This window comes from Rhincodon typus, chromosome 16 (assembly GCF_021869965.1).
Source record: "Rhincodon typus isolate 14 chromosome 16, sRhiTyp1.1, whole genome shotgun sequence".
NCBI classification, from domain to species: Eukaryota; Metazoa; Chordata; class Chondrichthyes; order Orectolobiformes; family Rhincodontidae; genus Rhincodon; species Rhincodon typus.
Window position 1 is genome coordinate 54,273,648 of NC_063347.1, and position 13,639 is coordinate 54,287,286.

At 39.8% G+C, this 13,639-nt stretch overlaps 2 protein-coding genes across 7 annotated transcripts in view; both read left to right on the forward strand.

The window, feature by feature from the left end:
* LOC109917765 (testis-expressed protein 264 homolog) overlaps window positions 1–13,639 on the forward strand; it is a 245,692-nt gene that overhangs the window by 57,877 nt on the left and 174,176 nt on the right. The window lies entirely within an intron of this gene.
* The window catches only part of LOC109917766 (E3 SUMO-protein ligase ZBED1-like), a 59,081-nt gene that overhangs the window by 18,906 nt on the left and 26,536 nt on the right, over window positions 1–13,639 (forward strand). For 2 of the 6 annotated variants that reach the window (XM_048606403.1, XM_048606401.1), the window contains exons 1-3: window positions 4,216–4,463; window positions 5,234–5,330; window positions 6,157–6,274. The exons of 2 other annotated variants lie outside the window; for them this stretch is intronic. The gene's annotated coding sequence lies outside the window, so the exon portion shown is untranslated. Of the gene's footprint in view, window positions 1–4,215; window positions 4,464–5,233; window positions 5,331–6,156; window positions 6,275–12,727; window positions 12,768–13,639 lie in introns of those variants that run through there. 2 more of the 6 variants (XM_048606402.1, XM_048606404.1) reach the window with 2 other exon arrangements.

Consider the following 13,639-nt stretch of genomic DNA (forward strand, 5'->3'; position numbering starts at 1 on the left):
TTTTTGGTTACTAGGGGCAGTGGAGTAATGAAGGAGAGAAACAAATTAAATCTGTCATGGTGCTTCCACAACACACACACCATCTGTGTCTGCGTTCAGTTTTTGTCTTCCCAGTGGACTGAATGAGATGTAACTCCAGTTTAGCCATGTCAGGCCAGGTTTGTTAAGCTTAAGACTGCACAGGGAGACTGAGAAGGGCTGTGCTTAGAGCCTCTGGTTTGAGGTTTCCTAACTTTCCAATGAAAATTCATTAATTGACAGAAAAGGAAGTGGGGAAAATGTTGACGTCTGTATTAGAAATCTGCCTTTTGGCATTTGGACTATCTTTTTTAGGATCTGATTGACAGATGAGAAGGAAGTGCAGTGAGTAGGAGTGTATTTGAGCATCAGTTATGATTCTGATTAAAAGATTAATCTTAAGGATTCTGTTGTAAGTAACTGGGTAAAATGTCATAGGGCACACTAAAAGCAATAGTGTAATGTTGAATTTGTTTGAGGAGTTTTTTTGTTTCAACAATGTCAGAGGTTCGGGAAATATAGCTGCATGATCTGTTGGTTAAACAGTTGGGAATATGCCCAACTTGAGTTGGAATCCAATCAAGTGTTAAAATACCTTTTTTGAGGTTTTGAATGATTTGGTGGTGTCTGCTTATTTCTCTTTTCCACCAAACCCCACCCAGGGAATGGATATCTTTGCAACTTTAATGCCAAGACATAATAAATCATCAGCTTTTCAAAAGAGGATTGGAATGAGGATGACTCTCATGGCAATTGTGGAAAGGTCCCAGCCAAAGATAATCTTCCATAAGTGTTTTTTTTAATCCCAATTCTGTAACGTATGGAGCAAAAACATCCGATGACATTTGGAAAGCAGAGAGCAGCTGGTACAATGCTGTGTTTCTTATGATCTGCAGGTGTTGTGTTTTTCTCACCCCGTTCTGCGTTTTCCAATCTGCATATGTCAAGTGGAAATGCTCAGTGTTCTTCATCCAGGAGTGGGGGAGAAGATGCCACATTGCTTGCAGGCATGCAATTCATTCAGGAGAGCCAAATGTCCACATTAAGCTGTCATGAGGAAATACATAACATACAGTGCTGGATTTTTAAACAGGTTTGCTAATTGGTCCTGGAGGTCAGGGCTCCATCTTATGGAATATGTCCCTGCAAATATCCTATTACTTGTGTATGCCTGTTGCTAGCTAGGCCAACCCTAATTTTCCCCCTAAGAACATGGTAGTGAGCTGCTTCTTGAATTGGGATGTAGGCACACCACAATGTTTTTCCGAAGGGAGTTCCAGGACTTTTACCCAATGACCATGAAGGAATGCTGATATAGTACCACATTAGGGTGGAGTGCAGTTTGAAGGGGAATTTGTAGGTGATGATTTTCCCATGCATCTCCTGTCCTTGTCCTTCTAAGCAGTAGAGTTAATGGGTTTGGAAGGTGCCATCAAAGGACCTGGACTATGTTTGGCTTCTTGACTGTTGCTGGAACTGCACTCACTGGGACATGTGGGGATGATTCCATTGCTCTCCAGACTTGTGCCTCAATTTGTGGACCAGCTTCGGGAGTCGGGAGGTGAGTTACTCCCTGCAGGATTGCCAGGCTGTAACCTGCTGCTGTAGCCACAGTGTTTATATGATGAATGATAACACCCAGGTTTTGATAGAGAGGGATTCAGAAATGGTACTACCATCATTGAACTTCAAGGGGTGATGGTTTGATTCCCTCTTGTTGGAGGGAAGGTCATTGACACTGTGTGGCACTTGTTACATTCCAAAGAACATGTTCTACTCAGAACTAGGTCGCATTGGAGACTGCCTGGAGGACAACAGGAAATATTGCTTTAGGGACAAACCAGAATGTTGCCTAGGACTGCTTCAGTATCTGAGCAGCTGCAAATTGATTCCTAGATGTTGACTGTATGAGAGTATTTCATGATGTTTGTCTGAAGTTGCTCCTGACTGTGGAAGTATCTCCTGAACAGATGGTGGTTTCTGAGATCACCATTGTTTTAAACTGTGTAGGGATCCAAACCTGAATAGAGTAGCATGTTGTTGTACATCTGATTATTAGTAAGACTCTGAGTTTAAGATGATTGGTGATGGTGTGAGTTATCAATGTTTTTTCATGTTGTTTTTTATTCGTGCAGTTTAGATTCTAATGCAATCGAGACTGAAGTGAAGCTTTCCTTTTGCTGCAAAAAAATAGAACTGGAGTAGAAATAGGCCATTCAATCCGTCGATCCTGCAATCGCTGTTCAACAAAAGATCTTTTACACCACAGTACGCCATCTGTGTGCCCTTTAATTCCCTTACTAACCAACGTTTATCAATATCTGTCTTGAAAATACTTATTGACAAAGCATTCATAACTTTTGTTATCGGGAATTCCACATATTCATTCTTCTAGTTTAATTTCTCCTCATTTCATTCCTAAGTGCTAAACCCTTGGTCTAAGACTGTGAGCCTTGTTCCAGATTTGTCAGGCAAGGGAAACATCCTGCTAGTATTTACTGTGGGTTGTGGAGATCTGAAATAAAGCAGAAAGTGCTGCAGAAATTCAGGTCTGGCAGCATCTGTGGAGCAAGAAGTCATACTGGACACAATGTTTACTCTCTTTCTTTCTCCACGTATGCTACCAGACCTGTTAAATTTGTCAAGCATTTTGTTTTCCTTCCAGCATCTTTATAGTCAAGCCCCTTTAGGATTTTATATGCTTCAATTTGATCACGCTACAATTCTTCTAAATTCCAAGGTCTTGAATGAAATTAATTGTGTCATTTTTCTGAACTTTTTTCATGTGCAAGCCTGCAGCTTTAAACTGCTCATAATGAATTGGCAGTTGTGTTCGTGGAGATTAGAAGAGTCACTGAAAAATGGAAATTTCACACCTGGGTGCAGTAAGATGCTGTATTTTGAGATGGCGGTCAAGGTTCATTGTCCTGTGTCTGACCCATTTTTATATGTGACCGGAAATGCTTGATTACAGTCTCTGCCTATCTGAGTGGGGATGTACATATAATGTGCGCTTGTGTAAAAGTCATTTGCACAATCTCCATGTGATGATCTTCAGAGATCATCTTTTAGAATGAGTTATTTAATTAACCTATTGGAAAATTATGAAGTTCCTGAAAAATTACTTTACAAAATAGCTTTGGTTATCACATGTTCCAATTATTATGATTGGCAATGTTTCCTTATTGGAACGAACAAGCATTCAAATTTAAATATAACATTCTAAAACCTCTCCACCCAATACCGTTGCAGTTTCTCCCTTCGTAGGGGAATTGCCACGTAGTTGTCTCAGTGAGATAGCGAGCTCTGAGCTATACACTTGTATCCAAAGAGTAACTAAGTTGTCACAGCTTGAATTCTGGCTTTTAATGGCTAATTTCCTGGCAGTGTATTAATGGAGTTTTGTTTGTGTATTGACTGTAAAGATTTATTCAGCAATAGTCAGAGTGCATATGAAGTGATGTTGTATTGCCTATTTACCCTTACAGACACACCAACTGGTGCTCACTATGAAAAGTTCAGTTCATAAATTAGGCCTGCAAATGATAGAAGGTGGTGTAAGTGAATAATGAAAAGGCCCTAATTTATTGGAAGGAGACCATACTAATAAACAAGGACCCAGACAATTTCGGCTGATTCCTTGGTATCTTCCCAGAGGAGCACTAAGGCTTTTGAAAGTGTCACCTGTTGGTATTCCTGCCAGTCCCACCTCTGGCACTTTGAATGCCCAGAAAGTCTGGGTGAAGCTGGTGTGGAGTCTTATCAGGTTCCTTATCAGGTCTGGAAGATATGCAACAAGACTTAGTGTATATTACTTTACCAGCCATTTACCTTCAACCCCTGAAAGTACCCGCCTAAGGAATTTTCTGATAGCAGCCATGTTTGCATGAATTGTTTAACTTTGTATGAAAAACAGAGCTCAGAAGAGGCAATGAGGATATTTTGTAGATTTTAGATTAAGATTTTGAAAAATGTAGACATTGGCCAACTGCTGAAATGAACTGTGCTTCCCAAATTCAGCTTATCTGAAACTGTAGTTCAAGATCTATTCAGTGAAAAACCCTGCATGCTCAACACCTGCTGTGACTCTGTGTGCCTCCTTGTTTCTAGATCCCCTCCATGGCCTCATCCTACCATATTTGGATAATATTTTGCAGCCATCGTTCTCTGGATTACACAGCTTGCCTTCTGCCTCCACCATTGCTTCATCAGAGCCTGATCTTTTAATTGCTGTGTTTCTGGTCTCTGGAAGTCTCTTGCAAACCAATTTTAATTTGCGACTCTTCTCTCCCATTCTCAGAAGGCTCCTGAGAAACCTATTAATTTAGGCATGCAATTGGTTCCACCCACCCTGAAATCCCTTTTATTTCCTGGTCTGGGTGCGATTCTCCAACCTGCAAAGTACTGTGCAGCCATCCTTTTTCCGAAGAGTTGTTTGTAGAAAAGTAAGTGTCTGCCAATTTGCTGTGCATGCCAGTTTTTTTTTAAAAAAAAATCTTGCTTGCTGCATTTCTGTAAAGTTCCTTACGCCAATTTTCCACGTTGACAGTGCTATATAAATTCAAGGAGCTGTTGTTGAAATGTGTGAAAATGTATGCAATGTGATTCAAGGAAATGAACAAATTTGTGTTTTGTTTTCCACTCTGGCTCTTGAGCAGGCAATGAACTTATTAACTAGTTGGCAAAGTATACGTGTTCTCCTGGTTTATTTTGAGGGGCAGTGTAAGGAGCATGAGAAATTGTTCCAGCTCAACTCTGTAAACAGTAGACAACAGAATGATTTGCATTTTAACACTGAATCACTGCTCACACCAACTCCAATGGTCAGTCAGTTAAATCCCCTGCAGTCAACAGTTTGATTGTATCTCCGATGGAAGTACTCTGTCATTGTCATTGTTTTTCCACTCTCTTGAGACCTGTGTGTTCTGAGATGGTGCAGTAATACTTGACTGTCTAAAAACCAAATGTAAAATAGCTTGGACCTGCCAAGTCCAACCAGAAAACCAGCAGCACCAGTGTGAATGTCACATGAATATCACGTCACATCAATATAACATAGAAGCAGTTTATGTTCATTCACCCTTCCAGACATTCCTTATAGAATATTCTTTCAATGTAGAACACTTCACTCACTTTCCTAATCATTTCATTTTCTTTGTTTTCTTTGAATTGATTTTCTTCCTGTCTTTTTTTAATTAATTCTGTGCTTGTTTAGGCAAAGGCTGGCATTCGAGTATCGAAGTTCAGATTGCTCAACGTTGTTGGCAGGCGGTGGAGGGGAGTGGTTCCATTGGCTAGCAGCCTGAAAACCGGTAATACCAGTCTGTATAAATGAAATTTACTGCGGCCTCTTCGTATCTAATTCAGCAAACAACATTCCTAGTTAGACCTTTTTTCTGTATTATATGTCAGGTTAAATAAAAGTTGGTGAACTTTCAGGAGCTCTTTAATGAGCAGAGATAGATTGTTAGATGTAAACATTTTTAAAATACATTATCAGCTGCAATTTCTTTGCTAAAAGATGGTAATGGGTAGAAAAGACAGCAACCTCTGATTTTGCAGTAATGTGTCAAAATTTTGTGTGTAGGAGGAAGGTCGCTCACTGAAGGATTTCTTTTTTTCCTTGCAATGAGAGTGGTATTAATGACAATCTTTTGACATAACAAGGTATTGTCTTAAACTGAGTTGTTTTGACGTGCTACTTGACAGACAAACCAGTGCCATTTGCTGGAATAGACATTTCTACGTAACGATTTTCAGAAGGAATTCATTGTGTGCAAAGCTTTTTGAAATGTTTCTACGTGGTAGTGAAAGTGTTATATTGCTGGTAGATCCCTCAGTGTTACATATGGTTTGAGTTCTGATTTATACTCTGGATCTGTTATAGCTCATTATCATTGCAGTGCAGTGCACTTAATGAAGCACTTTATGATGAAGCAGTATTTATATCAAATTAATACTGCATTGTACAGATCTACTTGTAATACTATCTTCGTGGCCCATTGCAAACCATGTTTAAAAGTGTAAGTAACAATACTCTTCCCTCTCCTTTATTTACATGATTGTCCCACAGACTAGTCAAGCAATAGTCTGACATTGTTGGTAAGGCATGTTTCTGTGAGTATGACTATGTTGCAGACTGCACCGTTGCTGTCCAACCAGCAGGACAGACCCCACCAGAGGTTGGAAGGGAGTTGCCCTGGGAATCTTCAATATTGACTGTGGACCCCAGGATGGTTCATGACATTGAACAAAAGTAAGGAAACCTCCTGTTGATTGATTGATATTTTTTTTTTTTTTTTTTTTTTCCAACCCCCCCCCTACCTCATCAAGACATACACACACAAACACCCCTCTTCAGCTCATGAATCTGTATTCCTCAATGTTCGACACCAGCTTTTGAGGAAGCACTCAGGGTGGTAAGAACAGAATATACTCTGAGTGGGATCTTCCACATCCATCATCAAGAGTGCTTTGGTAACACTTGTTACTGATTTGAACTGATCAAGACCTGAAGTCCTTAGCTGCTAGATTGGGCTTGTGGCCTCAGGACTGATGAAGGGTGTAAACCCAAAACATTGACTTTCTTGTTCCTCTGATGCTGCCTGACCTGTTGTGTTCCTCCTGCTCCACACTGTATTGACTCTGACTCCAGCATCTGCAGTTCTCTCTAGGTAAGGGCAGCACATGCATGGGGACATCACCAACTGTAAGTTGTCTTCAAGCCACTTATTATCCTGACTTAGAGCAATATCATTCTTCCATTCGTTTTGTATGGTCATAATTCTGGAACTCCCTAACTAATTAACTCCCTAACATCTACCCCACGCAAACTGCAGTGATTCAAGCTCACTAAGATCTTCTCAAGGGCAATTAGAGATGGACAATAGCTTCCCTAGCCAATGAAAGAATTAAAAAGAAGTCATGAATTTTTTTTTCTCTCACAAGTAAAGTCATAGACATGTACAGCACGGAAACACACCCTTCGGTCCAACTTGACAATGACAACCAGCTATCCTATAAAAATCTAATCCCATTTGCCAGTATTTGTCTCATATCCCTCTTAAACCCTTCCTGTTCACATACCCATCCAGATGCCTTTTAAATGTTGTAACAGTACCCAACTCCACCACTTCCTCTGGCAGCTCTTTCCATTCATGCACCACCATCTGTAACCTGTATGCCTTTAATTCTTTTTGATCTGTATGTCTTTTGGTTGCTGTGATCTGCCTACACCGCTTGTAAATAAAGCTTTTCACTGTATTTTGGTACATGTGATAGTAAAATGAAAGTCAAAATCAAAATCACCTGCATGAAAAATTTGCCCCTTGGGTCCCTTTTATATCTTTCCCCTCTCACCTTAAACCTATGCCCCTCTAGTTTTAGACTTTCCCATCCCAGGGAAAAGAACTTGGTTGTTTACCCTATCTGTGCCCCTCATGATTTTATAGATCTCTATAAAGTCATTCCTCAGCCCCAACGCTCCAGGGAAAATTGCCTCGGCCTATTCAACCCCTCCCTATAGCTCAAATTCTACCCCCGGCAACAACCTCGTAAATCTTCTCTGACTTCTTTCTATTTTGACAACGCCCTTCCCATAGGAGGGAGACCAGAATTGCATGCAATACTCCAAAAGTGGCTGAACCAATGTCCTGTACAGCTGCAAAGTGACCTCCCAACTCCTGTACTCGATGCACTGACCATACTGTGTAGTAGCTTTAATGTGGTAACCATTGGAAAGTCAGTAAATAGCACTTAAATGGAGATTTGTTTTGTCATCCAGGCCTACCTGACTAATTTCAATCACAATATCCAAGATTAGCTTTGAAGTGCTTTTTCACTGACCTGTCTCATGTCAGTGATTATTTGGAATCATACAGAGTGCACAACAAGATAGTTAGGGAACCATAGAATTTCTACAATGTGGAAGCAGGCCATTCGGCCCATCGAGTCCACACCAACCCACCAAAAGCATCCTCCCCAGGCCTATCCCCACCCTGTCCCTGTAACCCTGCGTTTCCCATGGCTAATCCACCTAACCTACACATCCCTGGACACTGTGGGCAATTTAGCATGGCCAATCCACCTAACTTGCATATCCTTGGACTGTGGGGAAAAAACTGGAGCACTGAGCAGAAACCCATGCAGATACATGGAGAATGTGCAAACTCTGCACAGACAGTTTCCCTAGGGTGGTATTGAGCCCAGGTACCTGGCGCTGTGAGTCATCAGTGCTAACCACTGAGCCACTGCGCTGCTGGTTATTGGAAGCCAGTCATCTCAGTATCTCCGTTTTGGGGCATTACTGCAGGAGTTCTTCAGGGGAGTGACCTAGGCCTGACCATCTTCAGTTGATTCATCAATGATCTTCCTTCCTCCATAAGGTCAGAGGTGGATATACTTTGATTGCAAAATGTTCAGCACTATTTGCGGGCTCACAGATACAGGAGAAGCCCGTGTCCAAATGCAACAAGACCCAGACAACATCCAGACTTGGGGTGATAAGTAGAAAGTAACATTCACGCCATGTAAGTGTAGGGCAAAAACCATCTCCAATAAAAGAAAATCCAATAATTACCCCCTTGATGCCCAATGGCATTACCATTGCTGAATTCCCCACAATCAACATCTTGGGGGAGGGGGTTACCATTGAAAAGAAACTGAACTTAGACCAGTCATACATATACTACAGTTGCAGGAGCAAGTCAGAGGCTTGGAATTGTTTTGATCAGCAATGAGAAAAATCTTACCCCAAATAACTTTTGTCCAGAAACCTATTTGTAGTTAAACTGTGTAAAAGCTTCAGACATGGCACATTTCGCATTTTATGCCAAATTCTTTCAATATATTTTTTCTATTCTAATTCCAAAGAAGCAGGGTGACACGACCGCTCCCATAATGTATTAGTAGTAGCAGCTAATACCCATTCAGTGCATGGGTGAAAGATTGTATCAAAACTTAAGAAAAAGCTTGGAATTGCACAAAGGTTTGTGACAGGTCAGAAGGTTGGACAGATTGTTTCTTTTTAAAAATGCAAAGAATGACTAAAAAGTTAAGGAGGGAAAATTATTCGGGATAAGTGAGTACAAGAGAAACCTAGCTAGAATTGCAAACAGCAAGTACTTCAACAGATATTTAAGAGTTAATAGTGAAGTGAACATTGGTTCTTAAAAAGTGAGCAAGGAATTAATAACAGAAAATAAGGAGATGGTGGATGAATCAAACAGGTGTTTTGAATATGATCAAATTCCCAGAAGTAGCTGTAAATCAGGAAGTGGAAGGGAGGCAGGAAGTCATGAAAATTACAATCACCAGGGAAGTGAAACATACACATTGTTTGACCTGTAAACTGACAAGTCCCTGGGTCCAGGTGGACTTCATTCTTGGGTCTTAAAAGAATCTGCTAATGAGACAGTTGATATGTTGATTTTAATTTTCCAAAAGTAAAATGAGTTCAAGGAAAGTTCCTTTCTATTGGAAAATAACAAACGTAGCTCAAATTCCAAAAGAGGTGGAGGCAGAAAGCAGGAAACTACGAGTGAGTTTGTTTAACATCTGTAGGGGAAGATGTTCGAAGCTATGGTTAAGGACAGTATAATAGGGCACTTGGGAGCAAAAAACCACAGTGTCAACATGGATTTGTGAAATGGAACACCTGTTTAACTATATATTGGAGCTCTTTGGGGACATAACATGTGCCATGAATAAAGTGGAACTGCTGGATGTAATATAATTAGGTATATGATCTCAATAAACATTTTTCTGTTAAATACATAGATAATTCAGAACAAATTGAATAACTTGTACGGATGAATTGTGTCTTATTCTGAGATATAACCACAAGATAGTCAGAACTGGACTGAAATGTACCAGCTTGTAAGATCTACAGCAAAAGGCAGGGAGAGTGTCAGAGGGGGCAAGAGTAACCTCGTGGTTAAGATGAATTTGCTTCAATGATGAAGTAGGATATCACAAGGTAAACAGGCAGTGGAAACCCTACGGGGAGAGCTAAGAAAAAGATTTGGATTTAAGACTGTACTGGGTGTTGAAATAGTTAATATAACATGAGAGATTGGAAACTCTTAGCAAACACAAAATGGTCGTGATGGAGAATTTTAACTTTCTTGTTATAGATTTGAGAGAAACGGACCAGCTCATGCCAGAAAGACAGAATTTCTTGATTATGTTCAGGATAGTTTTCTGCAACAATACATCCTAGATTTAATATGGAGTATGTCAAACAAATTTGACTACTAATGACTTCTGAACCAGGTTTAGTTAACAAAATTGGTGTGGGAACTTTGATCTAACCATTATCAAATCATGATTGAGTTCAATGTGTTTTAAACAGCAGTAATAATTCTAGTATTAGATGGTGACTTCAATAGGTTTAAAAATAATAATTTTTTGAGTGAAATAATGGAAGATCAATGAAACGAGCTCAAAACAAAACAAATTAACAGTAGAACTAATTTATGCTACTAAGGGGCAAGGTGTGTTTGGCAAAAATAGCCTTGGAAATTAAGGTTAAAAGGGCATGCAAAAATACAAGAACTATCAAGGATTCTAGTAGTTAGGAAAGATACAAAGAACAATGGAATGTGATGAGACAAAGTAAGAGCTACAAAAAAAAAGTATGCAAACCTTCAAGTAAGGTAAAGATCAACAGATTTTTATGATTGGATCAGGACAAAGATTGATTTATGAATGTGGTGTTTTTCCAGATGATTACTTGTGGTACTGTGTGGTATTTATCACCTCAGTCAGTGCATGGTACCAGATCTAGTTTGTTTGAGGTAGCTCACTGCCACCAATCCTCCTTAGGCTCTAGACACAAGATAGCCAATCTTGAGTCGTGATAGAGGCTGCGTGTCCATAGAGTTATCACTGTTCTTTGATAAGATAGCGTTAAGTTCAACTACATTTGGTTGGGCATAATTACAAAGAGCTTGGAGAGCTGTTGCAGATGAATCTGTTCCCACCGGTAGCTAGAGCAGAACTGCTTGTCTGTTCCCATAGACTGAATGATATTAGAAGAATAGGAGGAACCAGTGAACATTAACTTCTTCAGAACCATTACCTTATACAACAAAGAAAAATATAGGTGCTTTGCAACTGATCATAGAGTTGTACAGCACATAAGTCATGTTGATACTGTCAGTGAACATAAGAAAATGATAGACACACTGATTGATTAATTCCTTTGCCTAGTGAGGAAGAGTTCAGCCTGCTGGGCATCCCCAGGAAGCTCATTTCAATCAGGAACAGGAACTCTCCAAAATAGAATAAAATAACAGTAATCAAGAAAATAGTGGGACTAAAGAATGAAAACTCCCAGGTCATGTGGTTTCTACCAGGATTTGAACGGAAAGAAGTAGTAGGATTGCAGGTACCCTAACTATAACCAAAGTTCTCTGCATTAAGGAGCCTTTGCTCTTGATTGGAATATTGCATTGTGTCTCCAGCTATTTTAGAAAAGTGAAAGAGGGAAATCTAGGACCTATAGACCAGTTGAGCTTGAGGGTTTTGGACAACATTTTATAAAACCCTTCTTACGGGACCACGACTTGAAATTGACTTAGTTGGTATACTGCAGAGTGGCAGGGGACTTGAAAAGGGATATTGAACAGATATTCTAATTGATCGGATGTGACTAGTGGTTTCCAGCAAAGATCTGTGTTGGGGCATCAAAGTATGCATTGTATTAATAAATGGCTTGGGTAACTGGCTAGAAAGCCATAAATTGAAATTTTGCAGTTCCGCAGAGATAGGGAACATTGTAAACAATGTAGATGATATTGAAAGTTAGTGAGATGGATTAAGTGAGTAGACAACACATTTGTAAGTGGATTTCAGTGTAGCCAAATGCAAAGTCATCCACATTGGACCTAAAAAGGATGGACCAGGGGACTTTCTAAATAGTGAAAAGCTGGAAACAGTGGGTGCTCACTTCCTGTTCTTGTCAGGGTTTACATACAGTGTGCACAAGAAATTACCAGCCAACCTTGTGAAGCAGAGAGGAAGAAAACACGAAGGAGTGGACAGTGATCGGATGGTCAGCAATATGTGGTTTTAAATTTTTATTCATTTTAAGTGTACCATGGAGATAGATTAAGGTTAATGATCAAGACAAACTAAATTCCCAATGCTTCCCATAGTTCGGAACTCTTCTCTTTCTCCAGTGCAAGATCTGGGTGCTGAAAACCTGTGTGTATAATTGGGATCCAAGTTAAGTGCCCTCTGACTCCACAGACTCTGACTTTGTTCAGTGCTGGCAGGTGGGATTCTGGTGTAAGGACGAAAACAGAGCAGGTTTAGTGGCAAATTTTTAATCTGTGGTATTTTATTCTGAGGAACTAGGTTGCAATTTCTTAAGCATTTTCATTGCGACCGTTGTGGGCAGCAGAAAAATCTCAAAGGATTCTTTACACGTTATCCACTGATTCAACATGTTGCAATGAAATACATGGACTGCCTGTATAATCTAAAATATTATATGACAATAAAATTGTAATGATAGATCCAAGAAATTTTAATAATGTAGTTCAGATTAAACCTCCAACTAAGCTAATGAAGTTAGACTTGCATAACCAAATAACAGCATCTTTTTGAATTACAGAATTATTGTAGTGGGAAGGAGGTCGTTTGGCTCATCTTATCTGTGCTGATTCTTCAAACAAACATTTCATAATTTTTCTGCTTTCTTCAGATAATCCTGCGCATTGTTCTGGCAGCACTTCTGGAGAGAGGTAGTTACAATATTGAGTCAAATACAATTTCTGATGCTGCCAAACCTTATCCAGTATTGGGATGTTGTATGCTTTAACCACTTGGCAAACCTGTCTTGCCATCTTCTGATGACTCCTGTACATATGCACCTAGCTCCCTCTGCTCCAGTGACCTCTTTAGAGTTATAACCTTTATTTTACATTGTCTTCCTACCAAAATGAATAACCTGTTGAACTTCATCTGCTACCTCTTCAACCATACTGCAAACTTCCTTTTTATGCCTTTATGGAAAGTGGGTGTTGCTGGCAAAGTCAGCATTTATTGCCCATCCCCAATTACCTTTGACCTGCATCAGAGGGCAATTGAGAATCAACCGCATTGCTGTGGGTTTGGAGTCACATGTCTGCCAGACCAAGTGAGGCTGGCAGACATCCTCCTCTAAAAAAAGGCCTTAGTGAATCAGATGGATTTTTATCAAACAACAATAGTTTTGTGGCTACCATTAGTAGTAGTTTTTTTTTAATTTCCGGCTTTATTCATCGAATTAAAATTTCACCATCAGCCAATTTCACCATCAGTGGGATTCAAACCTATATTTGAGCTGAGCAAAGCATAGCCAGGGATGCTAGACATTGTCACTACACCACCACTTGCCCCACTCTTTTTTTTTTCTTTTGAAAGTCATTAAAATATATCAGAAAAAGCAGGGGTCCCAGTGCATACCCCTGAGGAACCCACTACAAGCCGCCTCTAGTCAAAAGACCTATTGTGCCTTGTTTCCTGTCATTCAACCAACTTTATATTCATGCTGCTACTGTTCCTTTTTATTCCACAATTTCATTTTTGCATCAAGCTCGAGAGGTGTTACATTAACTTTTCACATTTGCCCAAT